We start from the raw sequence: 23330 nt of genomic DNA on the forward strand, positions 1-23330 counted from the left end.
CCTAGTATATATATATATATATATACTAGGTAAATTATTTGTGCTTCGCACGCGATTGGACTTTTTTTATTAAACTTACATATGATTATTCAGTAATATGACCTATACTAAATGATTAAGTTTCATGGAAAATGCGGAATGAAAAAGGTTCATAAGAATTTCAATAAATGTATTTCATTCGATTCCTCTACAGCAAAAAAAAAATAGTGGCAGAAATAAAAGTTTTGTTTACTAAAAAACCAAATTTAATAAATTCAACCATTTCAACAAAGTTATGAGTTGTGGAATTAAAGGTGCAAGAGTAGTAACATGACATTGCAATCAAAATCAATTTTCTTTGTTTATATGAAGAAACTTGTAAAAGGGACAAAAGATAAGATCAATTTTCAATCATCTTCTGTATAACTTTTAACAAAGTTAAAAGAAAAAAGTCGCCAAAATAGCAAAAAGTGTTGTCATACTTACATTAATCACTACGAGTTATAGTAAAGATTAAGCTCCCATGAAATAGGAGAATGAAAACTTTTAGGGATATAAAAAACTTTATAAGAAGCTTAATCAATGTAATTGAATTCACCTATCCAACGGGAAAATATTTTCAAATAATAATGGCAGCAAATCCCTCTATATATAGATAACAGAGGGTAGTGTGAATAAATATTTATTGTGCCTTATCGGAAAGGTCACAACTCTTTGGAAAAGTTGCAACCATTTGGAAAGGTCACAACCTCTCATAAAAGTCACAATTTTCATAAAATTCACAACTCTTCATAAAAGTCAAAACTTTATTTGGAAAATAAGTACTGAGGTCTAAACAAAGTTTCATTATTTATTATTTAATTTTAAATAATAAATAATTTATTCGGAAAAAAAGTAGACTAACCATAGGAGAATATCAAAAATATCTTTTTATAATTAATATTATAAAAATTTTCAATATCGTGGCAAGTCAAAATCGAAAATGGTAAGCAAAAGTATAATTAAACAAAACTACGTGGAAGCAATAAAAATACAAGAGTGGGCCGTTGTATAGATGTTTAAACTCATTTGTGTCAGCACCACAAAATTCAATAATTCTAAAATTTTATAAATTATTATTGTTATTTAAAATTTGTATTTATAGTTAACCTAAAAAAATAACATGGCTTATTGGACAACGAGAAGCCTTACACAAGTCACTTAGCATGCATCATACTAGATAATAAAATTTAAAGAGTTCAAAAGATAGCTTAATGTATATAATAAGAGTTTGACAAATAGTAGCAAAAGTCTTAAACATAAGCTTCAAGTCAACTATTACCTAAAAAGAGTGATTGGGACGTAACCCATACATCACATACAACATCCGAAAGAAAAGACATAAAAAAAAGAGTCTCGATCCTTGAAACACGAGGACTCACAAATCTTTAAAATCTGTAAAGGTATCCACTAGCCAATAATATGCGGAATAGGAGTGTCAAACCCTACATTTGGGGAAAACAATGTAGGCAAGAGTGTGTTAGTACATAGAATGTACTAGGTATTATAGTAATCCATAAGAGTTATCAAATCATGCTAAAAAGCAATTTACAGGACATTCAATGCCAAGATAATCCATAACATAAAAGGTTAAAAAACATAATCGTGATCAGGGTCAACGTAAGTCAAATTATCTTTAAAATACATGTGAGATACTTCTTGAGGTAATCTTAGTTCATAATTATTGGAAGTAGCCATTAACAAACATATTGTCTATGTGAGCTATAACATGAAATCCAGTGTCTATCCCACTCCAAAAGGACATGTCCTTACTTGTCAAGGTAAGAACCATAAACTTTTAGATTTGGTGGATCAACTAGATAATTTCTATGTAACACAAACCTACGGTTGAACATAGTTATGGGACATGCACCACTTGTCCACTCGGTGCTAAGCATAAATCCACCGGAAATGTCATTAGTCTTAACTTGTCTTTTCATTAAGGGACTTGGGTGATTGCCGCTCATATTATCATCCATGAAAGACACATCAAGTAGCCAATCCAATCTAGAATTCATTAGAATGCTCCTTAAACTTGATTCATCTCATGTAAGAAAACTTTTTAACCTTATGAACCCTTTATGTGAGTTAATTGTTTCAAATCATGTTTGTGTGAAATATTTTCACTGTAACAATAACAACAACATTGATGTTTTACTCTCAAAGCAACTTTAAATCATGTTCATCAATTTCATACGGAAACATGCATATATATCTTCATAAATTCATCTTTCATAATAAGTTGTTGTATCAAACAATTCAAGAGTATTGAAGATACTGGATGGAAAATTGAGGTTTAAAAAGCTTAAAGTTGAGATTGGTCAACATTCAATACACAACATGTTTCAATGATTGTAACATGTCAAAAATGTGATTTTTAGTCAAGTTGCATTTGAGGTTCGTTTGTATTATGTTCTGAATGAGTTTCATGGGTTGATTTTTGGGTGCAATTGCACCTAAGAGCTTTAGTCTACACTTGCGATTGAGGGTTGCATGTGTGCATCCATAAAGCTCGCACTACTGAGGATTTTGTGTTATTGCAGCAACGAGGGAAATTCTATTATGGGGAAGTCTATCCACTCAAATTACTTCAACCGCTATGGAACATTATTTTATATCCAACGAGTTCATATCCGTGACAGATTTTGCAAAATTATTTTTGCTGAAATAGTATTCACTTGTAAGTAAGGGTGACACAATGGGTATACTAATATGGGTATCCATTCATATTACCCATATTATATTAGAGATCTTGTTAAATGCTTTCAAAAGAAAATATATATTTTCTTTTGAAAGCATTTAACAAGATCTCTAATATAATATGGGTAATATGGTATCCATAATATTCATTAGGTGAACTCGTTTTACCCATTTAATATATGAGTCGAGTCGGGTAACTTATCTATTTTTGTTTTATTCATTTTTTAATCGACTCATATTCGACTCGACTCGCTCGTTTGCCACTCCTGCTTGTAAGTTTGATTTATTATTTAACTCCCAACGATTTAAGGAGCATAGGAGAGCAATTTATGATTTTTCAGAGACTTTCATGGAGGACAAACTCATAATTTGATAGGTTTGGACTATTATTAGTCTAAATAAGGGGTAATGGTTATGGAGGTCTCGAATAAATGAGATGATGATTATTTTTTGCGGGTAATCGGAGACTTCCTTACTGAGTTAATGAACTTTGTGACTATCTAATGAATATTGATTTCTAGTTTTAGCATTAGTTACATTGTATTCTTGCTCACTTAATATAACTCAAATAATTTATTGTTGAAGTTTGATTTTGAAATATGTCTTTGAGTACCATTAAATTATTTTTCACTTATTGTTGATTATTTTGAACTTATTTATGATTGTTTTTGTTGAGGATTGAATCTGGTGTGTGTGTTGCTGTAAGAAAAACAGAGGATAACTACAAAATTTAGAGCTGCACAAACAAGATGCAGGAAATACTTTGTAGAAGTGCCTTCTTTATTAACTAGAAAAATCTGTCTTTATAGGCTTACAAAGTCAGGAAGATAATTTCTCTCCATGACTTCCACTTGACTAGAAACTAGGAAAGTTTCAGAAAAAATAGCAACCAAATAAAGCAAATAAAGAGTCTTTCAACTCTAGTAAAAGACTTATTTACTCAGTAACATAGATCTTTGTTTAATCAATTCTCAACACTCCCCGTTCATTCAAAATCACATACTCCAAGGCATAACATAATGTAATTGTGCTTTGTCTGAGGAAATGCTTTAGTAAGAATATGTTCTACCTTTTTTTCCGTGCTACAAATCATCAACTCAATCACCACTTCTGCAACCAGGTCACGGATGAAGCAATGCCGAATATATACGTGCTTTTATCTTCCATGACAAACATGATTTTTCGCCATTGCAATTGCTAATAAATTATCACAAAATTTTTTTTTGCTCCCTTTTTTTCGTGATAAAGATCAGCAAGTAATTTGCTCAGCCACAACACTTGACATGTTAAAGATGTTGATGCAAAATATTCAACCTTAGAAGAAGACAACGTTGTTGTTTATTGTTCAATGAGCTCCAAGTAATAGTTGCAGAAACAAGAGTTAAAAGATGTCCAGAAACACTCTTTCTATCATTCACATTCCCTGCCTAATCACTATATGAAAAATCATAGATATTAAAATTCAAACTTCGAAAGTACCGTAGTCTATATCCCGTAATTCCAGCAACATAGAGCAAGACTCTTTTAGCTGCTCCAAGATGATGCTTCGAAGGCCTATTAAAAATCCTTGAAATCATTCCAACAGAAAATGATTTTTCAGGACGAGTGTACGTCAAATAAATTAAGACTCCAACTAAACATCTAAAATAACTTCTGTATGCTTTTTCAATACCATCATCAAGTTGCAGCTTCCCATTTACAATCGTAGGAGATGCCATTTTTTTTCGGTTAAGCATGTTAAATCTTTTGAGAAGATTGGTGGCATACTTCCTTTGGGATATGAAAATTACATCTTCTTCCTGCTTCACTTCAAGTCCAAGCAAATAATGCAATGTACACTCCCAAATCCTTTATTTCAAATGTTCTCTTAATCGAAGATTTAAAATCACATACAAGAGAGTAAGATGAACTCATATAATCAACATACAGACACACTAACAATAGATCATTTTTTCATATTTCTTCACATATAAAGTTGTCTCGTTCTGACATCGTTTAAAACCATTTTCTCCGAAATGTGAATCAATTTTGTTGTACCATGCACGAGGAGCTTGTTTTAACCCATAGAGTGCTTTCCTCAACATGTATACTTTGTTCTCCTTTCCTATTTCCACATAACCATATTGATGTGTTATATGCAGTCTTTATTCAAAATCACCATTAAGGAATGCATACATAACATCAAACTGATAAACCTTCACTTTTATTGTACATCCAAAGATAAAAGGATTCTTACTGTTTCAAAGAGAGAAACTAGAGAGAAAGTTACATCAAAGTCAATACCCTATTGTTGCGGATATCCTTTTGTGACCAATCTAGCCTTGTGTTCTGAACACTTCCATCAACATGGTACTTTGTCTTGAACACCCAGTTTACTCTGATAATATTTTTTGCATCTGGTAGGTCCACCAAGTGCCATGTCCCACTCTTCCTTATTGCCATAAGCTCTTGTTCCATTACCCACCTATGTTCCATTTTTATTGAAGCTTCCTAAAAGCTAGTTGGGTCTTCACCAAATAGAGCAAAGGTACATGTTTCATAAATATCTGAAAGTGATCTAAACATCCGTGGATGAGTTTCACTAGAACCTTCTGAGTTAGGGACCATCAATGTTGGGCTGGAACATCTTGGACTTGTGTCTCTGGAGTTTCCTAAAGAGTGGCTTGGTGTATTAGTAAGAGACTAACTATAAGCAAGAGATTGACTAACTTCTTCACTAGGAAAGACTTAATCTCCTTTTGTAACTTGTCAACTTTTATTGTTGTTGTCCCATTTCCAATAAGTGTTTTCATCAAATACATTGTCTCTCCGGATAATCACCTTACCATTCGTGGAATTATACCATCTAAAAACCATAAATTCAAGCAAATATCCGAAAAAGATGCATTTTTCAGACTTTTCATTAAGTTTTTTATGATGTTGAGAATTTCTTAGAGCACATGCAATACAAAGGAAATTCTCAAATGACTTGCCCACGACTTTTTACCTTTCCAAATTTCAAAAGGTATCCGACCCTTGAATGCTTTGTTCAGAGAGATGGTAAGCAGAAAAACTGCAGTATCCGACCCATGAATGCTTTGTTCAAAGAGATGTTAAGCAGATAAACACAAGTATGAACATTCTTAGCCTAAAACTGATTCGGAAGATCTTTACTCTTTGGCATTATCCTGGCCATCTACGATACAGTTTGATGATTCTTCTCAGTAATCTTATTTTTCTCTGGAGTGTAAGGTCCAAACTGTTAAAGTCGTGCAACATCAACTAATTTTTCAGTCTTACTAAGTGTGTGCAGTAGCTATTTTATAGTTAGTTATTATTATATTGTTTTGTTAGCACATGATTGCTTTTCCTAGTTTTTAGTATTGAAAATTTATTTTCCTAGAGTTTAGGAAAATTGGTTTACTGAAACTAATCAGTTGTTTAGTGGGGTTAGGATTCCACAAATTATGTAAGGCTATATTAGGCTACTTAGAATTTAGTAATAAACTCAGAAAGTTCGCTGCACGCTTTTTTCCGGTTTCTTTTCTCTTCCTTTCTTTCCATGTTATTTGTCTTGTGATTTCTGAGCTTTACATCGTGTTAAGATCAACATTTGGTATCAAAGCCAGTAGAGGCTGAGGATGCAAATGGAACATTGAGAAAGTGTTAGATCAAAGTAGGAAAAGCGATGTTTTGCGCTTAAAACAACAATCGATGAGGATGTGTTGGAACATGTCTATGATGCTAAATCACCAAAAGAAGCATAGGACCTACTTGTTGTACTTTTCTCAAAGAAGAATGGTGCAAGACTGCAACTTTTGAAGAATGAAATGTTATCATCAGGTAAATGTGATTTAACGGTTTCACAACACTTCCACAGAGTAAAAAACATATGCCGTCAAATTTAATATTTGGATCCTACTGCACCAATTAGAGAAACTAGGGTAAAACGAATAATTATTCATGGTTTGAAACCTAAATTAAGAGGATTTCATATTGTTATACAGGGATAGCAACCACAACCATCATTTGTGGAATTTTAGAATATGCTAGCTGGTAAAGAAGCCATGGCAAAGCAAATGGTCGGACTGTCGGTGAAGAATGAGGAAGAAGCCCTCTACACCAACAGAAGTAGGAACATCAAGCATCAAGATGTTAGTTGTTCAAAAAAGAAAAGTTTCAGATACATAAAAAATTTCGCTCAAAGGGAGTTCGAAAGAATCAATGGAACGATAAATGATTCGATGGGAAGTGTTACAATTATGGGAAGAAGGGTCATATGTAAAAGGATTGTTGGTTTAAGAAACATCTAGTGGGAAGTAATACAGCTACCTCAAATCCAAACGAGAATAGTGTTGGTGATGTTGAAGCCTTTTTTGCTATTAAAGAGGAGCATTTAGTACTTACAAAGACAACATCTAAATCAATTTATCATGAGAATGACTGGATCGTTTATTCGGGTTGTGCAAATCATATGACAGGCGATAAGCAAGAGTTGCAGAACCCATCAATGTACAAGGGTAGTCGAGTTGTGGTGAAAACCAACAATTCAAGACTACCGAAATCTCATATTGGTAAGATGTTAGTTTCTCTTCAACAAGGGGCCAACCAGACGTCACTTGAAAATAACTACCATGTTCCTAGTATGAAGAAAAATTTGCTTCCAATGTCACCATTAACAAAAAGTGGAAACTATGTTATATTTCGTCCTAATGACATGAGGATATATCAAGATCTCAAGAACCTGGAAAAGCCAATTATGAAAGGGAGAAGATCAGAATCAACTTATGTGATGTCCGTAGAGTCTGCATATGTAGAGAGCACAAAAAATAATGACACTGCAGATTTGTGGCACATGAGATTTGCTCATCTGAGGTATTCCAAGTAAATTGATGTCCGTAAAGTCTGCATATGTAGGAGGACAAAAAAATAATGACACTTCAGATTTGTGGCACATGAGATTGACTCATTTGAGGTATTCCAAGCTAACTGTGATGATGAAGAATTCAATGGTCAAGGGTCTTTCCAGACTTTAAGTAAAACAAGACGTTGTTTGTGCAGGATGTCAGTACCGTAAAGCTCACCAGCTGCCGTTTGAAAAATCAAAATTTAAAGCCGATGAACCACTACAATTAGTTCATTAGTATGTGGTTGGACCGGTAAAACAATCATCAATTGGTTGAATGAAGTAAATGGCGACCTTTATTGATGATTTCTCTAGGTATGTTAAGGTTTTCTTTATGAAAGAAAAATCGTATTCTTTTTTTAAATTTAAAGAGTTCAAGGGAATTTTAAAGGGAGAAGTCAGCAAGAAAATCTGTTGTTTAAGAATAGATAATGGAGGGTAATACAACTCAGTTGAGTTCTCTCAATACCTAAGGGAATTCGGAGTTCTCTATCAATATAGTTGTGCTTGCATGCCATTGAAAAATGGCATTGTAGAGAGGAAGATTAATAGGCATTTAGTAGAAATATGTCGCACTATGTTACATGCCAAGAATGTCCCAAGAAGATTTTGGGCAGAAGAAATGAGGATTGCATCATATGTCATGAATAGACTTCCTCAACAAAGGTTAGGTTCTCCACCTTTTGAAAAGTTGTGGAATATGATAGCTAATGTTAATTATTTGCGAGTATTTGGATGTGTATGCTATGTTTTTATACCTTATCAGTTATGTAACAAATCAGACATGAAAGTTGTTAGATAATTTTTTTTAGGCTATGATAATCAAAGAAAAGGGTGGAAATGTAGTGACCCTACAACTTGAAGGTGTTATACATCACCACATGTTCTATTTAATGATTTCTCTTCATAGTGGTCTGTGGAAAAAGAGATATTACCAGACCTGATAGATCTAAAAAATAAGTTGCAAATCGCGTTATTTTCGATCAAGTGAAGATGCAGATGTTGAACACGGTTCAACTCATAACTTTGAGAAATCAATTGTTCACCAGCCAACATATGAAGGCAGTGAAACTAATGAAGGAGAAGTGCCCGTTGTTCCACATTCTGAGACAAGAAGGTAAGAACGAATTCTAAGGCAAAACGCCAAATATGCCAATGCACCAATAACAGAAGACGAATCGGGAAAAAAACCAAAAGCTTTGAAGAAGAAGCTCAAAACGTAGCGTGGAATAGAAAAATGGAGGAAGATATTATTGCATTAGAACAACATCAAACTTGGGAACTTGTACCGGAGCCAAAAGATGTGAAACCTATATCATGCAGATGGTTTTATAAAATAAAACGCCGCACAGATGGATTGATTGAGAGGCATAAAGCTCGTTTGGTAGCTCGGGGATTTACTCAAGAATATGGTTTGGATTATGATGAAACCTTTAGTTGGTGGCAAAGTTTAAAATTGTGCAAATCTTAATTGCACTTGCCGCGAGCAAAGATAGGAATCTGTGGTAGATGAATTTCAAAAATGCATTTTAACATGGGGCGATGGGTCGGGAGATTTACACGTCTCAACCAATGGGCTTCAAGAATCAAAAGCAATCTAGGTATGTTTGTAAGGTGCGAAAGGCGCTCTATGGATTGAAGAAATCGCCAAGGCACTGGTACGTAGAATTGTTGAATTTTTAACTCAAGATTACATATGTAGATTCAAGCTTGTTTGTCAAGTTCGATGTAGGGAAGCTCTCCATAGTACTAGTGTATGTCGATGATTTCATTGTAACTGGTGAGAATGAAGAAGAAATTGCTCAAATGAAGGAAAATTTATGTTTGCTATTTCATATGAAAGAACTTGGACAGCTAACTCATTTTCTTGGTCTTGAGGTTGATCGTACTCAAGAAGGAACTCTTTTATAATAGTTGTTACAATATAGTTTTGTTAGCACATGATTGCTTTTCCTACTTTGTAGTAGTGCAGATTTCTTTTCCTAGAGTTTAGGGAAATTGGTTTACTGAAACTAATTAGTGGTTAGTGGGATTAATATTCCACACACTCAAATTCTGTAAGTCTATATTAGTCTAGTTAGTATTGAATAATGAACTCAGAAACTTCTCTGCACGCTATTTTTCAGTTTCTATTCTCTTCCATTCATTCCGTGTTATTTGTCTTGTGATTTTTGAGCTTTCAATCGTGTTAAGTTCAACACAGTCAATTCCTTGTGAATTCCCCTTCTTCAAAAAATAACTTAAATTTTTGTTATAGAACTCACCTCCTCTATCGGTAGACATAACCTTAAATTTGTTGCCAACTTCGTTTTCAACCAACGCCTTGAATTTTTTGAAGCTTGCAGAAGTTTCTGATTTGTGCTTCAAAAAATTTACCCAACTCATCCGACTGTAATTATCAGTTAGTAATAGAAAATACCGATAACCAACAAGAGATTTTGTGGTCATTGGACCACATATATCTGCATGAACAATTTCAAGACAGCTAATAGCTCTTAAGGATCTTCCAACAGGAAAAGTGTTTCTATGTTGTTTGCCATATATACAACATTCATATGTATTTTCAACAGATTATATATTTGGCAAACCGTGAACCATCTAATTTTGAATTAGTAATCTCAATCCATTCATATTCAAGTGTCCATGTCACAAATGTCACAACTTAGCTTCGTCAAGATTTTTCTCTTTAATAATCAAGGCTTGTTCAATTTTGAAACTTCAAATGAAAACATTTACTATTTGTCATGTTAATATTTTCTAAGATTTGACTAGATTTCTTAGTCTTAATAACACAGGAGTTATCATCAAACAAGACAGAGAATCCACATCTCAACAATTGTCACTTCGTAAGTTATGTGCCAAACTTGAAGCAAATAACAGATTTTTAATAAGTTTCACTTTACCGTTACTAGTCTAGAGAGCAATAGTACCTTCACCTTAGACTTGAATTCCCTTGTTATCATCAAGCCAAACTCTCCTCTTTTTTTTTGTCTCATCTTACTGTTTAAATCCTTTTCATTACAAACCAAACATCAGTCTTGTAATCAATGGTGGTAGAGCGATCCATGAAAAGAACATTTTCTTCTTCCTCTTCCACGGCATAAATAATTTGATCCTTTTTATACCAACAGTTAGCTTCTATATGGACAAACCTATGACAATTGTAACACTGCACCACCCTTCTCGGCTATCTGTTCACCCAGATTGGCTTCTGCCGCTACCACGTCCTCTGCCTCTAAATATCCTCTGATGTCCTTGTGCTCTTTGTTCTAACGACTTCTAATTTTGAAATTGGATGATTTTCCTTTACTAGAAAAGCCAATTCTTCAGTTCACTTTATTGACTTATTGATTCATGACTCGTGCGATTGCAAATAGCTCATTAGTTTATCAAATGAAAACATAGATAAGTCATTTGATTCCTCTCTGGTTGCAACCGCATGATTTAACTTTGGAGGTAAACTTCTTACTTTTGAAACTACAATTTTATCACCTGTCCCTTCACCATATGATTTTGTTTGACTTACACTTCTACTAACTCTTTATAAAAAGTCTTGCAAAAATTCATTGTTATTCATGAACAATGATTCAAAATCACGATGAAAAGATGTAGTTTCACAATAATTACCTCCGTGGAATCTTGAAACACAGTTTTCAAAATCATCCAAGCATGTCTTGAGGTAGTAGTTGTGATACACTCCAATTTACTTCTCGGAAAGAAGTATAAGAGTACCAAATTTTTGCGCCGTTTGATATACTGTGGTTTCACAGTATTTTTAATGTATTTTCCTAAGTTTAGTGTGTCCAAAAGCCTTTTTGTATTAATTCTTATGTAAATTTCTCTTTATTTGCAGCAAAACTATCTAAAAGATGAATGCGGAGGTTTTTGAGGAAGAAATGCAGAAAAGTACCACCTACGGAGCTTGTGACGGTCCGTCATGCCCGTGACGGTCCGTAGGTGGCATCGTAGCGAAGGTGCTGAAGGAAGATGGGGAAGTCTGACCAAGTGTGGGGTTACGGAGTGCGTGACGAACTGTCGTAGCCAAGACGGTCCGTCCTGCTGGTTCGTCATGAAGATCAAGGAAGTAGTCCAGTACCCAAATTCCAAGTGTTCAAGTGTTATGGAACGGACACCCTTGACGGACCGTTGTGCCCGTGATGATCCGTCACACCTGCCGTCGAGGATAATGAAGAGAGCAGTAGAAGAATTTGCAAAGTATGGGACGACGGAGTCTATGACGACCCATCGTGACCATGATGACCCGTCGCGATGTCCGTCGACCCAGCCGTGTTTTGACAGATTTCTACCAAATAGAGTCCTTTTTTTATTAGGTTTTTGTTTTTTATAAATAGTTCGAAAAACATTGTTTTGCGGGTTAGACTCTTTGGTTATTAGACACTCTTATAGTTAGACACTTGATTATTTTAGTTTCTTTTGTGGATAAGACTTGGTGATTATTATTACATTTTGGTTTATTACACTTTTCTCTGGAGTTGATTGTTGGTGATCTTGTCGATTAATCAAGTAAATTTCTGGATTTTATTTTTTCTCATTGAAGTAAGTGCATAAATTCTTATAATACATATTTGAATATTGTGATTATGACTATGGGTAACTAAACTCCATAACTAGGGTTGTGGGACCCATAGGCGAATAATGAGGTAAAACCTAACTAAAATAACAATTCTAGAATAGTGTCTTGCATTTATTGATAATTCTTTCGCTTAGAAATCTTTATAAAGGATGACCAACGTTAGAACTCGCCTTAATGCTACTTGCCGGACAAAGGAGGTAGATAATAGGAAAAGAATTATCAACATAGATTTAGTGTATACTATCTAATAGGCTAGTATTGATTGGTAAGAGGTAATAACATAGTCAACTATCAAATACAATGCTTAGTATGAGGTAAAGATAAGGGTTAGTATAGCAACACGCGTAGCCGGACCAAGGTGCGGAGTGAAATTTTCTATATGCCGGACCAAGGATTTAGAAATACATATCTTATTACATTGAATGCAAGATAATAGGAAAGAATTGTTATAGTTAGAATTATCAGGTTAAGAACCTGTGGGGAACACATAAACTGTAGTTACTTTTATTAATTGATTTAACTCCAACATTTGAATATGTTAGTTGTCTACTTTGATTTAGCTAATTATTTTCATTCATTCGAAAATAAAACCCCCCCTTTTATTGTCTTTATTTTCCAAAGAAATAATTGACTAAATAGTAGTAATAATAGATTGAAGTTAAGTCTCAACTATTTTCCTAGTGGGAACGATCCCAATCTAATTAGTTGGGTTCTTTACTTGATACGACCGCTTTACTTCTTATTTGAGAAGTAAGTTTGAGCGTATCAAATTTTGGCGTCGTTGCCTGAAAAAGTAGCTTTTAGATTAACTTACACTTAATACTATAGTTTAGTCAATATTTTCTTGATTTTACTTTGTTCCATTGGTTTTTATTCTAGCATAACTATCGTCCTTGTATGCCAAATACACAGAAAGGAAGAAAACCCTTGTTTCTCTACGATCATGAATTAGAGCGTACACTACGCAACATGAATCGCAACTTGGGTATTAATGATGATGATCCAAACCAGAACATACCAGCTCCGGTTGATGTTCATTGTTAGTTGTTACCCGATGCTCAGTGTCAAAACCAACAGAGGGGACGAAATCCCGCTCCACGGCCCCAAGAATACTACAGAGGCTATAACAACATAGCAGATTCTGATAGACCACTTGTTTTTCCCCCGCTACCACCAGGCCACACCTTTGTTGTAACTACTGGCCTGATGCAAATGCTCACTGCCAGAGATTTGTTTTCAGGGCTACCTTCTGAGGATCCACATGCCCAAATACCTAAGGTAAGGGCAGTGTGTAAAAGCTGTGTAGGGAGGCCTGACTTCGACTTGGATGTAATAGGGCTAAGAGTGTTTCCTCTCTCACTAAAGGGAGAGGCTACTATTTGGTTCACTGAGCCCCCTTACAACACAATTTTCACTTGGAACCAACTAAGGGATGTTTTCTTAGCACACTACTACCCGGTCTCCAAGAAACATAACCACAAACACAGAGTGAACAACTTTGTGGCACTACCAGGAGAGTTAGTTAGTAGTTCTTGGGATAAATTCACCTCGTTCTATAGAAGCGTCCCCAAGCACCGCATAGATGATGAGCACTGAAGGAATACTTCTATCGGGGACAGGATGATAATTATAAAGCGGTGTTGGATACTATAGCGGGTGGTTCTTATGGGGAGTGTCCTTATGCTGAGATTGCTGAAAAGTTAGAGAAAATCGCCCGGAACAATAAAGCTTGTAGTACTAGGAAGTCAGATACTGGGAGAAACACCTTCGCAGTGCAATCCACTAACAACCCAGACACAGATGAGATTCGTGAAGAGATGTCTCAAATGAGAACTGAGCTTGGGTTGATATTAAAACATATCACTGGGGGTGATGAAAAGATAAATGCAGTTAAACTACTTGTCTAAACCACCACCAAATGATGAATGCTATTATGAAGAGGATTCCTATAAAGTAAATGAGCAGACGGGGGGGGGGGTTNAAGGCTCAAATAAGGATAATTGGCGTCAAGGTCAAGGGAACCATGGTCGGATCTATGCTAACTATAACCGAGAGGGTCATTATGTCCGAGATGGAAACTACAACCGCGACAACAACTTCAACAGGGGTAACTATGGTAATAAATATAATAGGAATGGGCCCTATGTCCCTCCTCAAAATCGTGAAGTTACTCCTAGGGATGGTGGATATAGTATGGAGTGAGTTGAGGATATGTTGCACAAAATGGTGAGGAGGTTCGATGCTAATGATGAGCACATTAAAGAGTTAAGGAGTGATTTAGTGGGTATTGAGCAGAAAGTCGATACACATGCAATTTCATTAAGCAGATCGAGTTGCAAATGGCTCAATTATCTTCGACTGTGCACACGGCAACCGGGCACTCTTCTTAGAATAACTGTCCAAAATCCAAAAAATGATGCACATTGTATCGCAATCACTACTCGGGGTGGTAAGCAAACCAGTGACCCACCTATGCTGTCTAATGAGGAAAAGGTGAGAAAGGATAATAATAATAAGGTGGTAGAGGGTAGTGGTGAAGCCTAATATAGCACTGGAAAAGATGCAGAAGTCCTTATAAAGGTAATTCCCATGCCTAGACCACCACCACACTTTCCTCAGAGATTAGTGAAAAAGACCGAGGATGGTAAATATCAGCGTTTTATAACAATTTGAAGCAGTTTTCTGTCAATATCCCTTTGGTAGAAGCTCTAGAACAAATGCCCGATTATGCCAAATTTATGAAAGATCTGGTTACAAAGAAAAAATCGGTCACTTTCGAGGATAATGATAGAATGTAGCATTGTAGTACTATTGCTAGAAGACCTCTCGTACAAAAGAAAGAAGATCCAGGTACGTTCACTATTCCTTGTACAGTCGGTTCATTACATTTTGCGAAAGCATTATGTGATCTGGGGGCAAGCATAAATCTCATGCCCCTATCGATTTACAAGAAGTTGGGTTTGGGTGACCCAAAGCATTTTGTGATGCGGCTACTGATGGTCGATCGAACAGTATAAAGGCCTATAAGTATACTCCACGATGTGCTAGTAAAAGTGGAGTCGTTCATATTTCTAGCAGATTTTGTTATTCTTGATTGTGAAGTCGATTTTGAAGTGCCTATTATTTTTTAGGCCATTCCTTGCAACGGGTAGAGCCTTAGTTGATATGGAAAATGGGAAGATGAATTTTTGGTTGAACAATGAAGAAGCGACCTTCATCAATTGTAGGTCTATGAGGCAGAGTGGTGAGCTCCAATCGGTATCTGCTATATCCTACAAAGAAAACATGAAGAAGGATAATGACCTAAAAAGTGAAAAACGAGAGTTTATGGTTGGGGATTTCGTGCTTTTAGACAGTTCTAGGTTGTGTTGGCTTCCGGACAGGCTCAAGTCCAAACGGAATGGCCCTTACTTGATTACCTAATTATACCCTCATGGAGCAGTTGAGTTAGAAACCAAGGAGGGAATGCGGTTTATGGTGAATGGAGAACAAATAAAACCCTATTTTGGGCATACTGAATTGGCAAATGAAGGGATCGAGGCATACCATCTTGACGAAGGCTGAGTAATCAAGCATCCTCAGTCGTGACGCGACGTTAAATCAAGGCTTGTTGGAAGGCAACCCAATACTTATAGTTTTCTTTCTAGTAATGGTAGCATTTTATACTAATGGGTTTTAAATTTGCAGGCACATCACTAGGAAATTCTGCAGAAAATCACACTGCAACATTTACTGACGGATACATAAACGGACCGTCATGCACTTGACGGACCGTCGCATGAATCCGTCGTACTAGGTACGTCTTTCAGTTATTTTCAAAACTAGGGAACACGCGATGGAACCAATGGCGGACCATCACAGATGCGATGGACCGTCATCTGGGACTCGTCACGTCATTAATGAAGCATACCCCACCCGACCCTGCTGGGTTTTTTTTTAAAATTCTTAACATTTAAAAAACCCACCCCTTCATTTCACCAATTTCCTTCCCTCTTCCTCCCATTTCCCTCCCTTTTCAACTTCAAATTTCCAACCACTCTTTCTACCGATCATTTTCCCAAATTCCCCAAATCCTAAAAATCCATTCTTTACTAGTCGGAGTCTATTGTTGTGGTTCTCTACTTGATCACCAAGTACCTTTCTCGTTTTTATTTCTCAAATTCTCAGGTATGTGTCTCTGATTTCTACCCATCTACATTGCATTTTTGTTTATCAATTAGTATAAGCCTATTTCTTATTGATGGGTTCATTCTTTAATACATATTCTATCTGACCTAGGTTGAGAATCCTCAAAATTTCCTTGTTAAAACTCTACAAATAGATGCTTTATCCTTGATAGTTTACTAGGTATTTGGATTAGACACATGTAGGTTAAAACACTAAAAATTCCATTTGGGTCATTGGGGGTGATTGTGGCATCCCCAATTCTGTCACTGAATGACAGAACGAGACCCCGATGACGGACCGTCGTACCCACGATGGACCATCATAGGGTCCGTTCCAACATCCCCAACACCCTACTGTCCAAATTTCACCAAGTGTCCACCAACGAACGCATGCGATGGACCGTCATTGCCACGACAGTCCATCCTGCACAAGCGTTCTGGTTGTTAGAGACCCTATTCTTCAGGGTCTTACTTTATCTAAGTGTCCTCCAACGTACACATGCGATGGACCGTCGTTCCCACGACAGTCCAACCTGCAAAACTGTTCTGGTTGTCAGAGACCCTATTCCTAAGGGTCTCTAACATTTTTCGAGTTTACTCTTACGGACATCTACGACGAACCATCATACCCTCAACGGTCCATCCTGCATAACCGTCATGACGGTCAGAGACCCCTCTCCTAAGGGTCTCCATAATTTTTTCTAAGTGTCCCACGACGGTCATCGACGACGGACCGTCATAATCACAACGGTCCGTCCTTCTTATCCGTCATACTTGTCAGAAATTTTCCTTCATGGGTCTCCACATAAACATAGTTTAAAGTAATACATGATGGACCCCATGACGGTCCGTCGTACTCAGGACGAGGCGTCACCTGGTCCTTTGTGTTTCACTGTTACTATAGAAATGTCATAACATCTTGACTCTTTTATTTATTTTGTGTCGTTTTGTTTGTCTTGTTTGCTCCTTCTAGTACTAATAGTTATTCTTTATAGGTACTATCTATTATGGCACAAAAACAAGATCGAGTCTACGCACGTGGGCGATCAAAGTGTATCACCCCGTCTGCCCGCCAGGTCATTGGCTTTGATGATGAGCGTGAACCCGAGTACGTCCCCCCAGGCACTTCCACCCCATCCCAAGATGTACGTGCTGCCAGAGCAACACCCAAAAAGGTAGCGTCCGGCGTAGTCACTACCTCCCAGTCTGATGAGGAGCGCACACTAACCAGCACACATTCTGGGTCAGCTACTAATGAAGAAGGAGCGTCTAGCTCCTTAGAAGTTTCGTGGTTGGAGGAATCCCCTGGATCTGCTGAGGTCCCTGCACCCGCCACAGCTGCACAATGTGCCTCATCTGATGAGGCTGACAGTTCTGCATCCACACCTGGCTCACCGACTCGTGCTCTCACCCCGGTTGGCGACCAGCCCAACCGATGGTGTGTCGACGAGCAGTATCAAGTTTATTCAGACGCAATGTTTCTGAATGACAAAGGATTAATGACACGGACCCTTACATTGGAGAGGCGGGTCCTTACGAGAAGTCTCCCGACTTTTCCAGAGATCCACCATATCTTCACTAGACATCGACTGGAGTAGACAGCGCGTTCGTTGGGCCGTTATAGTGAAGAGTTGGTCCGAGAATTCTACGCCTCCTACGTGGCTACTCTCAGATCACAAATTTATAGGCGGGCTTCCCCTGCCAAACAGGCCCCACTGGAGCATGTCCGAGTACGTGGCATTCCGGTTGATATCTCCCTGCCTGCCATCCGTCGGTATCTATATGGCGAGGATGTTAATGTCAACCGGACCCCTCTCACCGCCAAGTTAGACTATCGGTGGCAAATTGTCAAAGATGGCCAATTATTGCTTGAGCCATCGCTGAGAGAGACCACCAAGAGGTGGATGGCCTGGACTTTTCTGTTGATGAAGAGGGTGCTAACTGGGTAACCGAGCTGAATGAAGCAATCAAGAGGTCTAACCTCACCTTCACGGTGAAATTATTATGGTTGATCGTTTGCCACTGACTTTCCCCCACAGCCACTGATAATATAGTCACATGGGATCGTGCAGTACTGATGGCGGCGATGATTGCCGGGTTTGAGGTGGACTTTGCTGGATTTTACAGGCGGTCATGCATGAGAGGGATTCTAAGGATACAACTACTTACCCTTTCCCGTGCATGATATTTTATTTGTGCAGGTCCGTAGGTGTGCCCATCTGGCACATTGATCAGCTCAAGACCCCGCTGGGCACTGTTGATATCGGCCTCATCAGGGATGAGGCCAATGAGTTGTTTCCACGAAGAGGGCCCCGTCCAGAGTTGCCTCCACTTGGTGCCAATAAGGATGATACGGTAGCACAGACTCGAACGGCTACGCAGGCTGCTTCCAATGACACTACCCCGGTCGAATCTATCCAGGGTAGTAGCACTGCCCCGTGCTTTTTTCGGTCAGCCTTTTTCCCCGCGCTGGTCCCGCTTGCTAGGGACCAGAAACTAGAGGCACAGATGGCTACACTTCTGCATCACATACAGCCTTGGATGCAGAGGTCTATTGCAAAGGTATAAGAGCGCTTGGAGTAGAGAATGGTCCAGCACACAAAGCGGAAGATCGCTGAGGTTCATCAGCGCTTGGACGCTTTTGAGTTGCGGGTGCTAGCCCGGGCAGCCTCTTCGGGTGGATGTGTCGACCCTTGAGGCTGCGGTCGAGAGTCTTCGCGCAGACATTGAGATGATGTTAGAGGAGGCTACAGTTCCAGAGTCTAAGGCCCCTTCTATAGAGCCTGCTGAGGATACACTAATGGCGGCCTTATTCGCCACTTCTGAGATTCTGCCACCTCCCCCTCGAGAGCATGCCAAGAGGGGTAGGGGTCGAGAGGAGGATGAGTCTAGATCACGGAATATGGAGCGCGTGAGATGGAGGCTGCGAGGAGAGCCTCGCCTGCTGATGTGGAGGCGCGTCGAATGAAGGCCGTAGAGTCAACTACTAGCTCTAGAAATTTGGACATAGCGGGAGGCACTGCTGATAATGTTGTTGCTGCTGAGGACACTACTGAGGCTGTCCAGATTACGGAGGTAGTGGGTTTCGGGGAACCGGACCCACCAGCTTGCTGATCGTCGGTGCTTTGCGCCCCAGGTTTGCTTCACCTACCAGTCTTTTATTTTAATTTTTTTTTGCATTGGGGACAATTGCATGTATTTTTGTTGGGCTGGGATAAATGGAAAGTGAGTGCTAGGGTGAAGTCTGAGTAGCCCAATTCACTATCCTCTTTTGGGGTTTTCTTGCCTGTGTCCTTTTTCCCCAAATGACTGATTATTTTTACTGTTGAACCGGCATGTCTATATCTTGTGTACATAGTTTAAGTCTGAAGCATGATGGCTAAAATGATATCTTGATGAAATGAAAATGATGCAAGACTAGGCATAGTAATTGATAAATGTGTGGCTCTAAGCATGACATAGAGGTACACCACTGCATGACCCTAAGTCTAAAATTCGAACTAGGTATCTGATAATCTGGTAGTGTAATGAGATGTCAATTGAGTGTGAGGAAGATTTGAATAGTCCACTATTTGTACTGAGCTAGAACTTGCCAAGTTAGTCATTGTAAAAGTAAGCTGTAATAGAAAATTAGGAAAGGATCGTAGGCCCTTGTTCAATGTAGCCCATTTTTAGCCTAAATAAAAGAAAACCAAATGAAATTAACCCTATTTTTATCCAAATGCCTTGAGATTAAAGTAGACCTTTCTTTTTCACCCCAACTGATCTTTTCTGAGAATAATGTGTTGGCCATGGTCCCTCCTTGGACATGTGCACCTCAGCTTATGCCAAAAGCATAAGTTGAGGTGGCTAATGCAATAAACAACCCTTTTTATGGCCCTGTACTTTGACTCATGGCAAAGCCATGATTTGAGGGTGGCTATTATGAGGAATGCTCTGGAAAGTGGGGTTGAAAGAACAAAGAGAGAGAAAGAACAATAGTAAAGTGACTCAAGAACCAATTGAAAGAAAAGTGAAATTAAAAAAAAACTTAATACAATATATACAAGCAAGAAAAGAAGAGAGTCACTTACACAAATGAAGAAGGAAGGGAAAATAGCAAGGTAAAAGAATATGGAAAATTGGGAGAAATAAAATGATGAAAAGAGGTATGTTTAGCCGATATGTCAAGGAGGGCAAAATATCAGTAAAGTGTACCTAAATATACCCTACCTGACCCTGAGCCTATGATACAATCAAAGAAAGTCCTATCGCGATCCTAAAAGTTTTATAGCAAACTTAAAGCAGTGAAAATAAGGGCAAGCTTATGGCAATATGTATGAATGAGTTGCGAATCTGTTCTGAGAGTGAGTGTTGAAAAGTAATCCTTATACTCAAACTAAAATCATTGTGTGAAAAATGAGGATATTGTTTTGAAGTGAGGACACCAGTTGCAATATCGAAAATATTAACACCTCGACGACCGAGAAAGAAAGGCTCCACGTTCGAACATTGGTTGATCATAGCATAGCGTGCTAGCCGCTGCTTCATTTCGTATAGGGAAAACGCTTTCTCTTTGGTGAGAATATGAAGAGGATAGGTATTAGTGAGTGGTGAGTCTGTGTCATGGTCTGATTCCACATAATTCAAGCCCAATAGTGATAGCATGCATAAAAATGATAAGATTGATCGGGATTGATAGCCAAATGATTGCGAAAGATAAAACATGGATACTATTGTACAAAGATTTTGTATTGAGTCATAGTGTGTCGCTTGAGGACAAACAACGAATTTAAGTTGAGGGTATTGATATACCGTGGTTTCACAGTATTTTTAATGTTTTTTCCTTAAGTTTGTTGTATCCAAAAGCCTTTTTGTATTAATTTTTATGTAAGTTTCTCTTTATTTGCAGGAAATCTGTCTAAAAAATGAATGCGGCAATTTTTTTTAGCAAGAAATGCAGAAAAGTACCACCTACGGAGCTTGTGATGGTCCGTCGTGCCCGTGACGGTCCGTAGGTGGCGTCGTAGTGAAGCTACTGCAGGAAAATGGGGAAGCCTGACCGAGTGTGGGGTTACGGAGTGCGTGACGGACTGTCGTTGCCATGACGGTCCGTCCTGCTGGTTCGTCATGAAGATCAGAGAAGTAGTCCCAATACCCTAATTCCAAGAGTTCATGTGTTATGGAACGGAGACCCTCGACGGACCGTTGTGCCTCTGACGACCGTCATACCTGCCGTCGAGGATAATGAAGAGAGTAGCAGAAGAATTTTCAAAGTATGGGACGACGAAATCCAAGACGGCTCGTCGTGGTCACGACGACCCGTCGCGAGGTTCGTCGACACAGCCGCGTTTTGACAGATTTCCAGCAAATAGAGTCCTTTTTTTATTAGGTTTTGGTTATTAGACTCTCTTATAGTTAGACACTTGATTATTTTAGTTTATTTTGTGGATTAAACTTGGTGATTATTATTACATTTTGGTTTATTACACTTTTCTCTGGAGTTGATTGTTTGTGATTTTGTCGTTTAATCAAGTAAATTCCTGGATTTTATTCTTTCTCATTGAAGTAAGTGCATGAATTCTTATATTACATATTTGAATATTGTGATTATGACTATCGGTAACTAAACTTCATAACTAGGGTTGTGGGAACCATAGGTGAATAATGAGGTAAAACTTAACTAAAATAACAATTGTAGAATAGTGTCTTGTATGTATTGATAATTCTTTCGCTTAGAAGTCTTTTTAACGGATGGCCAACGTTAGAACTCGCCTTAATGCTACTTGCCTGACCTAGGAGGTAGATAATTGGAAAAGAATTATCAACATAGATTTAGTGTATACTATCTAATAGGCTAGTATTGATTGGTACAAGGTAATAACTTAGTCAAATATCGAATACAATGCTTAATATGAGGTAAATGTAAGGGTTAGTATCGCAACACATGTAGCCGGACAAAGGTGCGGAGTGAAATTTTCTAGATGTCGGACAAGGATTTAGAAATACATAACTTATCACTTTTCATGCAAGATACTAGGAAAGAATTGTTATAGTTAGAATTATCAAGTTAGGAACCTATTGGGAACACATAAACTCTAGTTACTTTTAAGAATTGATTAAACTCCAACATTTGAATCTGTTAGTTATCTACTTTGATTTAGCTCATTATTTTCATTCATTCAGAAAAAAAAAACCCTTTTATTGTCTTTGTTGTCCAAAGAAATAATTGACTAAATAGTAGTAATAATAGATTGAAGTTAAGTCAGAACTATATTCCTCATGGGAACAATCCCAACCTCATTAGTTTGGTTCTTTACTTAATATGACCGCTTTACTTATTATTTGAGAAATATGTTTGAGCGTATCACCGTTGCCGGAGAAAAGTGACTTTTAGACTAACTTTAAGCACATTACCAAAGTTTAGTTAATAATTTCCTATTTTTACTTTTTCTCTTTTTTTTGTCTCTTGCAGATCTAACTTCAGTGTATGCCAAATACACGGTGTAGCGGAGAACCCATACTCTCACCCGACCCCGAATTGAACGTACACTGCATAGAATGAATCGAAATTTGGGTAATCTTGAGGATGAGTTCGACCGGGAAATTCCACCACCAATTGAAGCTCATGATCAATTATTTGCTGAAAATCGTGGGGAAGGTGAAATAAGGATTGGTCCCTATTTTATCACCCAACTATTCCCTCATGGTGCGGTTGAGTTGGAGAACAAGGAGGATGTAAGGTTCAAGGTGAACAGGCAACGAATCAAAATCTATCTAGGGCATGTTGAAATGGGGAATGAAGTGATACAGGCATACCATCTTGATGAAGTCTGACTAATCAAGAGTCCTCTGTCGTGCCATGACGTTAAATCAAGCGTTGATTGGGAGGCAATCCAATATGTATCCTCTATCCAACTATAGGTTTTTCATGATTTTCTAGGCATAGTTGCTTTATTTTTGCATTGTTACTTATGTCACGTCTTAA

General features: G+C 37.8%; 1 protein-coding gene across 1 annotated transcript in view; it reads left to right on the top strand.

The window, feature by feature from the left end:
• Positions 1 to 23330, top strand: part of LOC107006292 — a 67856-nt gene that overhangs the window by 43304 nt on the left and 1222 nt on the right. The gene's annotated exons all lie outside the window — the stretch shown is intronic.

Source organism: Solanum pennellii, chromosome 12, assembly GCF_001406875.1.
Source record: "Solanum pennellii chromosome 12, SPENNV200".
Classification (NCBI taxonomy): Eukaryota; Viridiplantae; Streptophyta; class Magnoliopsida; order Solanales; family Solanaceae; genus Solanum; species Solanum pennellii.